This window comes from Camelina sativa, chromosome 5 (assembly GCF_030686135.1).
Source record: "Camelina sativa cultivar CO46 ecotype springtype chromosome 5, ASM3068613v1".
Taxonomy (NCBI): Eukaryota; Viridiplantae; Streptophyta; class Magnoliopsida; order Brassicales; family Brassicaceae; genus Camelina; species Camelina sativa.
In genome coordinates, this window is record NC_141884.1 from 34,418,914 (window position 1) to 34,431,800 (window position 12,887).

Below are 12,887 nucleotides of genomic sequence, written 5' to 3' on the forward strand. Positions count from 1 at the left end.
AAAGTTAAAATATGTTGGGATACAATCTAAGTCCCACATCGGAAGTCTAAAGGGCTATCATTAATATATAAAAGGTTATGGTCAATCCACTAATTACCAATTGGTTTTTAGTTGGAAATCCAAGATAAGCCCAAATTTAACATGGTATTAGAGCTAAAGATTCAAGTTCTGGTGACCTAAAAAAATGGGTACAAACATTTCTCTTGTTAACCCAATTAAGGAGGGGCCAAGAAATGATTTATTATCAGTCCAAGTAGGATCGGTTCAATATGGAGTTATCATCTCGAAGAGGTGTATTAAGATCTCACATGTGGTCTTTGGTTTAAAGGGGATTGTTGGGATACAATTCAAATCCCACACTGGAAATTTGAGTGAACTATCATTAATATATAAAAGGTTAGGTTCAATCCACTAATTACCAATTAGATTTTAGTTGGAAACCTAAGATACAAATTTAACAAAATATATTAGTATATAGAAATTGTAAAATATCATGAATTTCCAACTTTAAATCAATTGACCATGAATAAAATAGAATGATTTATATATGTTTATTATATTATATTGGTTTTATTTTGAATAATTTAAAGGTTTTATCTAAACCGTATATTATCTTAAGTCAGAAACCAGAACATTTTAGAATAGAATAACATTTTATCAATTGTCAACTGTAAATTGAACCACCAACTTCTACATTAAGATGGAAAGTAGGATCCTAGCTAACATAAAATAGTAAAGAGTGAAGACCAAAGCCCAAAACCATATGTCTTTGCAAAAAGGCCTATTAGGTTCAAGGCCTAATATGTTGCCACAAGACAAACAATGTCTTCCAAAGGATCAACGGATACCTGCAACAAACGACAAAGAAAGGAAGTTAGCAAATAAAACAATATCTGCAGAGAGTACAACTATCACAATCAAGAATCGTTTTGCTGCTTTACAATCGGACGACAACAATGACGCCACGAGTAACAAAGATTAGAAGAACCTAGAAACTAGGTTAAAACCTTATATCTCTTGTATCCTAATATAAAAGGAACAAGTCTCTGTATTACAGATCATCGATTGAGTTAATAAGAAAACCAATCTTTCCTCCTCTGTTTCTCTGTTTCTTTCTTCATGGTATCAGAGCTATGAACGAAATAATGGAACCTTAAGCTTCCCCTTCTCTACACATTTCTAACTGTGTTACTATAAAGCTCACTGAGCAAAACTACTTCATTTGAAAGTCACAGTTCGAATCCTTCTTACGCACTCAGTCTCTTCTTGGTTTCGTTAACGGTGCTGCTAAACAACCAGATGAGAAGATTCCCATTCGCAACAACAACAATGGAAAGGTTGAAGACATACTCAACCCAGACTATGAAAGCTGGACCAGATCTGACCAGGTTGTTAAGGCGTGGCTGCTCGGTTCTATGTCTGAAAATGTTCTGCGATTGGTAACCGGCTCTGAAACGGCTCAAGAGGTATGGGAAACTCTAATCTCTCACTTCAACAGAACTTCCTCCTCTAGGCTGTTTGAGTTACAACGCCGTCTGCAAAACGCTGAGAAATTAGATAAGAGTATGTCTGATTATCTTAGAGGAATAAAAGACATTTGTGATCAACTAGCATCCATAGGAGACCCAGTTAGCGAGAAAATGAAAATCTTTGCTGCACTAAGAGGTTTAAGCCGTGAATATGAACCTATAATCACCGTGATTGAGGATTCAATGGATCGTATTCCTGCTCCCACCTATGACAACGTCATATCTCGCCTCACTGGCTATGACGATAAGATCCAAGGCTACTCTGTCTCCACTGATGTCTCACCACATCTAGCGTTTCACATGTCAAGGGGCTCAGGCTATCAATCTCGTGGTCGTGGCAACAGAGGCAGAGGCAGAGGTTCGTACTCAACTCGCGGTAGAGGATTTCAGCAGCAATTCTCATCGACTGTCTCACCTAGACCATCAATCAACTCCACTGAAAAACCGGTGTGTCAAATCTGTGGAAAACGAGGCCACAATGCTTTTGAATGTTGGTTTCGCTTTGATGAAGAATATCAGCAGCCACCTCAGCCTGCGATCAGTGCTTCTGCTTTCTCAGCCTTACACATCACAGATGTCACCGAAGATAATAGTTGGTACCCTTATTCAGCTGCTACTGCACACATCACCAACTCCACTCAACGTCTTCAGCAAGCTCAGCCATATCATGGCAGTGACATGGTGATGGCAAGCGATGGAAACTTCCTCCCTATCACTCATGTTGGATCCGCCAATCTCCCTTCTACGTCAGGTAACATTCCTCTTAAAGATGTGTTAGTTTGCCCTGAAATAGCAAAGTCACTTCTATCAGTATCGAAATTGACTAAAGACTATCCATGTGCTGTCACATTTGATGATATTGATGTTATTATTAAGGACAAAGCATCACTCAAAGTTCTGACAAAGGGAAAGGAAAATAATGGGCTTTACAAGCTGGATGATCCTAAGTTTCAGATGCACTACTCAACAAAACAAATCAAAACAAGTGATGAAGTTTGGCATCAGAGATTAGGACATCCCAATCAGCAGGTTCTTCAGTTTTTATCAGCAAATAAGGCAATTCAAATTAATAAAAGTACCAGCAAAGTGTGTGAATCATGTCAGCTTGGGAAGAGTTCAAGATTGCCATTTAGTTCCTCTACCTTTATTGCTTCAAGACCTTTAGAGAGAGTGCATTGTGATCTCTGGGGTCCCTCTCCTGTCTCTTCTGTTCAAGGATTCAGATTTTATGCAGTGTTTATTGACAATTATTCAAGATATTGTTGGCTTTACCCTTTAAAGAGAAAATCTGATTTTTGCTCTATCTTCATCAAGTATAAGCTTCTGGTTGAAAATTTGTTGCAAACAAAAATTGGCACATTTCAGTCAGATGGTGGTGGAGAGTTCATAAGTCATCAATTCCTTACACATCTGCAAAATTCTGGTATTCAACACTTTATATCATGCCCTCACACACCTCAACAAAACAGCATTGCAGAAAGGAAGCATCGACAGTTAACAGAGATGGCTCTCACATTGATGTTTCAAAGTGCAACTCCACAAAGCTACTGGGTGGAAGCATTCTTTACATCAAACTTTCTCTCCAATCTCCTACCACATAGCAGTCTCAACAGCAATACAAGTCCATATGAAGTTCTCTTCGGCAAACCACCAGAGTACTCTGCTCTTCGCACCTTTGGTTGTGCATGTTTTCCGACTCTCAGATCATATGCGCAAACCAAATTCGATCCTCGATCCTTAAAGTGCATTTTTCTTGGCTACACTGAAAAATTTAAAGGGTATCATTGTTTTTATCCTCCCACTAAACGTGTTTATCTCAGTCGACACGTTGTGTTTGAAGAAACAACCTTCCCATTCATGACCACCTACAAAGATTTGCAAGAGTCAGCACCTACTCCTCTTTACACATCTTGGCTGAAAAAGTTCTCACCTGCAACTGTGGTCAGTGATCAAGTGGAAACTGCGGTATCTGCCCCCACAACGTCAGTTCATGTTTCCAACAATTCAGTCGAAGCCGCTTCTCTTCCTCCTACGACACCACCTGCTACAGAAAATGAGACCACAATCAGTACTAATTATGCAGAAGAAACAAGCCTCACAACGGAATCTCCAACTGACTTACCACATAGGACTGATAATGAGAGTTCTGGGTGTATGGCAAGCTTAGATCTTGTTCCTATACGCAACAGCTCTCAATTATCAGCTTCTACTGTGCAAAGCTCAGCTGAAAATGCAGAGAACAATGTTCCTCCTACATCAGTCTCCACCCATTCAATGAACACTCGCTCCAAAGCAGGGATATCTAAACCGAATCCCAGATATGCTCTTCTCACTCAAAAGGTCTCTTACCCCAAATCTGCAACAGTATTTGAAGCTTTAAAGGATCCAAATTGGACAGGAGCAATGAATGAAGAAATGTGTAATTGCAAAGAAGCAAACACCTTCTCATTAGTTCCTCATACTCCAGATATGCATGTTCTAGGATCAAAATGGGTTTTTCGCGTCAAGCTAAATGCAGATGGCTCACTGGACAAATACAAAGCTAGGCTCGTGGCTCAAGGATTCAAGCAAGAAGAGGGCATTGACTACCTTGAAACATATAGTCCAGTGGTCAGAACTGCAACAGTAAGAGCTGTTCTTCACTTCGCCACAATGATGAACTGGGAAGTAAAACAAATGGACGTGAAGAATGCCTTTTTACATGGCGATCTCCCTGAAACTGTTTATATGAAGCAACCTGCTGGATTTGTTGATGAACGATATCCAGATCATGTCTGTCTCTTGCACAAGTCTCTGTATGGACTCAAACAGTCACCAAGAGCTTGGTTTGATAAGTTCAACAAATTTCTACTAGAGTTTGGCTTCACCTGCAGCTTGAGAGATCCATCTCTCTTTGTCTGTTACAAAGGTAACAATGTCATCATGCTTCTATTATATGTTGATGACATGGCTATCACAGGAAACTCCTCTGAACTGCTCTCTGATCTCCTTGTTCAACTGAACACACAATTTCGAATGAAGGATCTCGGTAAGCTTCACTATTTTCTCGGGATTCAAATTCAATACAACGAGACTGGAATGTTCTTGTCACAACAAAAATATGCAGAAGATCTCCTTGCTACAGCTGGAATGTCTACTTGTGCATCAGTTGCAACACCTCTCCCTCAGCAACTTAACAGAAAGCAACAACAATCTGCTCTGTTTTCCAATCCAAAATACTTTCGTAGCTTGGCCGGACGTCTGCAATATCTGACTTTGACAAGACCGGACCTGCATTGCAACACATTACCACTACGTTTGTGAACAGGTCGCTTTTGGAAACCTCATCATGAATCATATCCCAGCTGATTATCAACTCGCTGATATATTCACCAAGTCACTTCCTCAAAGACCATTCGAGATTCTCAGGCTCAAACTTGGCGTTGGTGTGCCACCCACTCCAAGTTTGCGGGGGAATGTGAAGACCAAAACCCAAAACCATATGTCTTTGCAAAAAGGCCTATTAGGTCCAAGGCCTAATATGTTGCCACAAGACAAACAATGTCCTCCAAAGGATCAACGGATACCTGCAACAAACGACAAAAAAAGGAAGTTAGCAAATAAGACAATATCTGCGGAGAGTACAACTATCACAGTCAAGAATCGTTTTGCTGCTTTACAATCGGACGACAACAATAACGCCACGAGTAATAAAGATTAGAAGAACCTAGAAACTAGGTTAAAACCTTGTATCTCTTGTATCCTAATATAAAAGGAACAAGTCTCTGTATTACAGATCATCGATTGAGTTAATAAGAAAACCAATCTTTCCTCCTCTGTTTCTCTGTTTAAAGAGAACTTGTCATTAAAAAAATCTTCAACAAAAGTCTAAAATTATACACAATTTTGTAAGGACATACAAAGGAGTTGAAAATTTTGTGTGATCTTGAAAATATCGGTTACCACAATACCACGCGACTTCTTAATTCACGTTCGTAAAAGTTTTTTAAAATTATTTTATCGACAACTGGAAAAATGTATTTTATGTTGAATAACTAGTTAGAAGCATGAAACATGTGCAGTTGTGTACATCATTATGCAAACAGCTATATCGTATACATTTTTGGTCAGCTGTCAACATATATAAATCCATATGAACAAAAAAAACAGTTAGTTGTTTAATTCTTGATTTCGTCTTTTTTTTTTTTTTGTCTTTCTTTCAGAAATACATCAGTTTTCAACGTAAAATTTCCTTAAAATGTGGATTGGTTAAAACTAAATCCGTCTATTTCAATCTTTTATTATAATATTATTACTCTGTAGGAGGTTGGTGATGCGAGACTTTTTATTTTGGTAGAGACTTTGAATTAAAAGAAGTAGAGAGTTTTGACTAAAAAAGAAAAAGAAGAAGATGTAGAGAGTTATTCATTAAGCTGAATTCGTTGGATGTAAGTCCAAGCATAGAGGATCCAAAATCAAAGTTAAAGTTCTTACTGAAATTAGGGTTTAAGGCTTAGGAAATTTAAGATTTTATTATGTTGTTAATGTCGATTATTTATTAGTCGGGTTTCTAAGCAAAGGCATAATTATTTCAGCCAAAAAAAATATATATATCCATATTTCACCTTTTTAATCAAGAGAACAACAATTTTTTCATTTCACCCTTTTAATCCAGAAAACTGTTTAATGATGGATAAAAGACAAAGCAAATGTTTTACAAGTCGGCCAAAAACATCTTAAACGTGCGATCTAACAATTCCTATCCGTATTTTTTTGTAATGTACAATTTTGTGATTTTTTTCTGTAAATAAATAATCTAGTTTAGTGGTTTCTAACTTTGTATGAGGTTTAACAAAAAAAGAAAGAAAGAGAACCTTGTATTTAGTAAAATTGATTGAAAAGGTAATTTATAAAGGAAAAACATTGATGTTTGATTTTGGGCCTTACAATTGTTACAATGGATCTTAATATTCATTCATTTAGTAGGCCTATTAGAATTGAAACAATAGTAATTTATTTTATTAATGTCCATTGTCCCTCTAAATCAGGCATAGTTAGTAGTTAGTACTTAGTAGTAGTATCTATGATCTAATATCAGTTTTAGTCCACTTGGACTTACCCTGGCCCCTAAGTCGATCATAATACGGTATTAATATCTATGATCCGATATATTTTGGTCTATTCGAGGATTCCTACGTAAAAATTTGGATCTTGAATTGAAATAGTTAAATTTTAGATCCATCAAAACCTAATCATATTTAAATATATAAAATTAGTGATTACTTAAATATGAAGTGATCTTAATGCAATGGCCAGTGATCAATCCAATTATAGAATGCATCATCATATCAAAGATTGAATTACATTTCTTACAAATGTAAAAATTTGGCTAATGGGATGGTTTATAATGAGCCCAATAATTAATAAAAATAATATTATGTTATTGTTATCAATAAATGTGATGGGAGTTAAGTAGCAAAAGGATTTAAAATAACAAACCCACTTCAAGCAAAACAAATGTTTTAATCCTATGCATATTGTAGACAATATATATATTGTTGTGAAAGTCAATAAAAGAGGCAACACAAAAACCCCATGGTTAAAATCATTCGTTATTTATTATTTTGTGTGGAACCCACCGTCACTATGCACACATAGTAACTTACTTTTTACCTCTATATAAACGAACGAATTCGATCGTTGTAAGATACGAATACAATTCACAAAAATCCAATTATAAAGAAGTTAGAATCCTCTCTCTCCATCTCTCTTTTATTCAGTATCCCGATCCTTCTGCGGGTATAAATTTCTCTCTACATTATTTATTATATTCACCACAGAATCAAACATTTATTTATAACACGTTATCAGCACGATCACTCTACGGTGGGTTATAATTATATATTTATAATATGTATGTTATTATACTATATACGTTATTCTACTGGGCGGTACGTCGCCTCGTTAAAAAAAAAAGTTATATATATTTTTCAGTGGTTGTTCAAAACACCATTATTTATCTGTTACTATAGTGGGAGGTATTCCGCCCCTATAAGTAATTATTGTAGTGGCTGCTTCACGCACCATAACAATGGACGGCTCAGCCGCCGATAATGTGGATGACTCCGTCACCATAATTTATTTACTGTTCTTACGTGGTTTGATATGCTCAAATTTACCCTAGAGCTACTCTCTCAAATTAAGAGATCACTGCATTACTTAGGGGTCGAATTCCACAAGGACTCAAGACTACACAGTAAATTATAGAGTTTTATAATTATGCTAAACAGATTAAATTGAATTAAAATAAACAATGCAAAATATTAAATAAAAACTGTTGTAAATTCAATGGATCAAAAAGCTAGGCCTAGGGAATTTCTCAGGAAATTATGAAATATTAAATTAATCAATAAATTAGGATTCAAGCAATTAAGAACAGATCTAGAACTCTAAACACTTTTGTAAAATAAATCAGTTCTCACTGCAAATATTAACTAAATTTAAAACCAGAAAGTCCAAATCTCTTTGTAAAATTCTAGGTAAAAAATCAGCAATAAAATCCGGTTTAGATTGTTCACAAAATTATTAAATCAAATCTCTTTGCAAGAAATAATTTTGCTCATCAAAAGGTTTTATCAGGAAAATCAATTATATTCTCATATCAATTTATTTTCCTAGAGTATTAATTCTAGATGGCCAATCAAGGATTAATATGAAGAACAACCTAAGATGAAGATCTAGATAGATAATGAATCCTAAATAAACAGATCTAATAATTCATAAAATCCCTGTGAAAAACCCTAAACCTAACAAGCAGATCTACTCAGACATAATTGTATGAACACAAATCATGAATAAAATAGATAACATTAAAAGATTAAAGGGAGAAGAAAATGAGTTCTGAATCTTCTCTGAAGGAGTCTTGATTCTTCTCTCCAAAAGCTCTCTAAAATCTCTCACAGGGTTTTGCTCTCAAAAGTTGCAGGGGAAAATAAAAGCTTGCTAGAATAAAACTTAAGGGTTTGGAAAACCTAAAAACTATATATATATGTCCAACAACACGTCAGGGACTAGTCTTGCAAATATGGAAAACTTCGGGCAACTTTGTAAAACTTCCAAATTTGGCTCTCTCATCGGTTTGGACTGGGTGTCGATCGATGCTAAGGCAGTGTCGATCGACACCATCTCCTCTGATCGATTCCAAGTTGATTTCTTGTGGATTATTGCTCCAAACTGATCCTAATTGCTCCATTTTGCTCCTTCCATGCTAAAAACCTGTAAAGACTCAAAAACAATCTAGAAACAAATGAAAAGACACTAAAAGACTCCTTATATCATGGTTAAAAACCACAAAAACCATGATATATCATGGATGACTCCGTCACCATAATATTACTGTTAAATTATATTTATATTATGATTAATATATAAGGAGGCTCAGCCACCTGTATATTAACATATACTTGAAATTGCTAAATTATAACTGATCGATTGTTCAATTTATGATTTATTTTATGCTTAATACTTTTCACCAACGGTCACAAAGAAAAATTTTCAAAAAATCTTACACATTTCAAACGGCTATGAACAGTAATTTTCCATCTATAAATACACTCATATTTTTACTCTTTCATTCATCTAAAACCGCATCACTCCTCATAAAATTTTCTAAAGAAAGTTGTTTAAGTTTTCATTTTGGAAAATGATTAGCTTGTTTTTAATTATTTGTTTAATTGCAATTATCACTTGTATTTATGGTCTCTTCGTTGGAGAATTTACCCACGAAGAGTTTACCATTAACATTGGTTTACTTTTCTATGCATTTGTGTTCTTTGTAATCGCTTGCATTATTAATATAAATGGTGCATTCTAAAATAAATAAAATTATTTTGCTAATAATATGTATTGCTGGTGTTTAGATAACTAATGGCAAACATTGAGAAGCTTAAGTTTCCGGCTCTCAAAATTACTGGAGCAAACTACATAGCATGGACGACAGATGTGGAACTCTATTTAGAGTCGCAAGAATTGTCGGAGACCATAAAATTGGAAAATATGTCGCCTGCCAAAGATACGGCCAAGGAAATAATATTCCTGAGAAAACATCTTGATGAAAATGTGACACATAACTATGCGCACATAAAAGACCCAGCAGAGCTGTCACAAGCTTTAAAAGAACGGTTTGACAACCAGAGAGAAATAACTCTTCTTCATGCATTAGAGGACTGGAAAATTTTGAGATTCCAGGACTTTGAAAAAGTGGAGGATTATAATTCCGCTATGCTGAGGATTGTATCGCAATTAAAATATTGTGGTAAGCCTATTACCGAAGCTGAAATGCTCGAGAAAACTTACCTCATTTTTCATAAAGAACATCGAGTTCTCCAAGAGATGTATCGAAATTGCGGATACAAGAGATTTTCTGAGTTAATTGTGACTCTCATATTGGCGGAGAAGAATAATGAACTTCTCCTCAAAAACCACAACTCTCGTCCTACGGGAACAAAGGCATTTCCAGAAGTAAATGCAACGGATGTGAAAAATCTAGAGAGAGGAAGTTAAACCTATCGAGGTCGTGGTCGTCGATTTAATCGCGGACGTGGAAGATTTTTTCACCCACAAAACAAAAGGTCTTATAAATGGGTTCGATCTGAACAAGGTCCTAAGGGAAAAGAATCCCAAGGAAGTAACACACAGAAGCGTGAGAACATCTGTTATAGATGTGGATCGAAAGGGCATTGGGCCCATGTGTGTCGAACCCCCGAACATCTTTGCAAATTGTTCAAAGAGTCCCAAAAGGGAAAAGGGAAAGAAGTGAACCTCACAGAGCATTTTGAGGGTACATCTTACCTCGATGCATCTGACTTCGTGAACGAGTTCGACGAGACCGCTCATGCGGATAACTGAAATGCTTGTAGTGAGACTAGTAGTCTCTAGTAATACCATTATATAAGTATTATGTATTTCAGTTGTTTTAAAATAATGTTGTTTCTTAAAATAAGATAATGTATAATCATTATATGTTTCTCTATGAATGAAATTTACTTATATTATTAAACGTTTATCTTTATTATAGAAATGGATGAGGATTCAAACAAAACAATTACAAGGAAAAATATCAAAGAAATTTGTATACCAGATAGTGGAACAACACATACTATTCTGAGACAAAAGAGATTTTTCTCTGAGTTAAAACCGACAAAAATTATTTTCAATACAATATCCGGTCCTACAGACTTGATTGAAGGAAGTGGCAAAGCTAACTTTGTATTGCCTAATGGAACAAAGTTTTCCATAAAGAATGCCTTATATTCTCCGAATTCTTAAAGTGATTTGTTGAGTTTTAAAGACATATACCTTCAAGGATATGAAACTCAGTCTGCCACTGAGAATGGAAAGAAGTGTATGTATATAACTTCTAATAAATCTGGAAAAAGGCATGTGTTGGAAAAATTTCCAGAACTTCCTTCTGGTTCGCATCATACTTATATAGATGCAATAGAATCGCATCTTGTGATCAAAAGAAATCCAGAAGATTTCACATTGTGGCATGATCGTCTTGGTCACCCAGGCACTACAATAATGAAAAAAATTATAGAGAGCTCACATGGTCATTCAGTGAAAATTAATGAGATATATCAGGGGAATAAAATGACATGTGAAGCGTGTTCTCTTGGAAAATTAATCATAAAACCATCGCCAACCAAAATTGATAAAGAATCACCAAAGTTCCTTGAACGAATTCATGGCGATATTTGTGGACCGATACATCCACCATGTGGACCATTCCACTATTATATGGTGTTGATTGATGCATCTAGCAGATGGTCACATGTTTGTCTATTGTCATCTCGAAATTTGGCATTTGCGAGATTTCTAAATCAGATTATCAAATTAAGAGTTCAGTTCTCTGATTATCCTATTAAGAGAGTTAGACTGGACAACGCTGGTGAATTCACATCCCAAGCATTTAATGATTATTGCACTACAAGAAAAACTGCATATAGACATAAATTTTTTTGTGGCTTTGTCCATATATTTGTGGCTATTACGCTAATATCCACAAAAAGCCACAAATGTTTTTTGTGTCTTTGAGCTCGTAGCTATCTGATACTTGTGTCTATCCGCGGACAAATTGCTACGAACTAGCCACAAAATATTTTGAGGCAATTAGACACAAATATGCCACAAACATATTTGTATCTATTATAGCTACAAATTGCAACAGAAAAATGTTATAGCTATAGCTTTGTAGCTATTTAAAATTTAGTGGCTTTTCATGGATTATATTTGACACTAATAATCACAAATAGAGTTGTGGCTATCTTATAAATTTGATTTAAAAAAAAACTAAATTAAAACATAAAATACAAAAACAAAATTCCATCTCGGAATGGAACGGTTCTTAGCACAGCCACCGCCAACAACCCGCCACAGGACCAAAAGCCATCACATGAACCACTGGCACTATAACTCCGCCGGATAATGGCTCTGATAGCTCTTTTACTCTCCCACCATCGTCTTCACTCCTTCTCCCACCATCTTCTTCGCTCCTTCTCCCTCTACATGGTCTTGTATCTTCATGTCTTGTTTCTCAATTTCAGATCTCAAAGAGTTGACAGATTCCAAGACCCACAATCTCCAACACTTTCCATAACAAATTCGTCTCCAAATCTCCAGATCTCATCACCGCATCATCACCAATTCACAGATTTTCATATGTGACGACATCTCACATGAAGATCCAAAGCCAGATCTGTTAATTAAGAATAAAATTTTTATTAGTTATACTAAGAACTAAAATAAAAAAAAATCAATAGACAAGAGATATGTACAAAGAAGTTAGATCTAGTTACCGATAACTCAGATCTGTAAACAACCATAAGAAAAAAAATACTAACCTTTGTCTCAATTTCATCAGCTTTCTCCGATTTCCAATTCTCCGTAACTTTGACAGAATCTAAATCCTTCTGGCCTCCAAAACCAGTAAAAACTAGAAGACAACAACATGACCAAACTTGATCAGACAATAAAAGAGAAGAAGTATGATTCACTTAGTTTGGGGGAAAGAAAGAGAAAAGAAGGGTAGGTCGCTGTAAAATGAAAAAGATAAACGTATAAGTAGAGAAAGGTAAATAAATGATCTAGGGTTTTAAAAATTGATAATATAGCCACAAACATTTACGTGGCCATTCGTGGCTATGTTTTAAAAAAAAAACTAGAAAGTTCGACTTAGCCAAAAATGAATTCAGTACCATATATGGCGTTGTAAGAAAGCCTAACATTCTTGAATGATTTAATGTAAAGTAATATATGTAACTGATTTTTTATATTGGTTATATTTTGGTCTTAATTATGGTTTATGATTTATAGTATAAG

General features: G+C 35.4%; 1 long non-coding RNA gene and 1 pseudogene across 1 annotated transcript; one reads left to right on the forward strand and one right to left on the reverse strand.

Moving 5' to 3' along the window:
* The first annotated feature begins 9,434 nt into the window (after window positions 1–9,434).
* LOC147944729 (uncharacterized) lies at window positions 9,435–10,415 on the forward strand (annotated as a pseudogene).
* Window positions 10,416–11,750: 1,335 nt separating this feature from the next.
* LOC147944730 (uncharacterized) lies at window positions 11,751–12,623 on the reverse strand. Its single transcript, XR_015598144.1, has 2 exons — window positions 12,410–12,623; window positions 11,751–12,264 (listed from the first exon to the last, which is right to left on the reverse strand). It is a non-coding gene; the product is annotated as an uncharacterized LOC147944730 (long non-coding RNA).
* Between the last annotated feature and the right edge of the window lie 264 nt (window positions 12,624–12,887).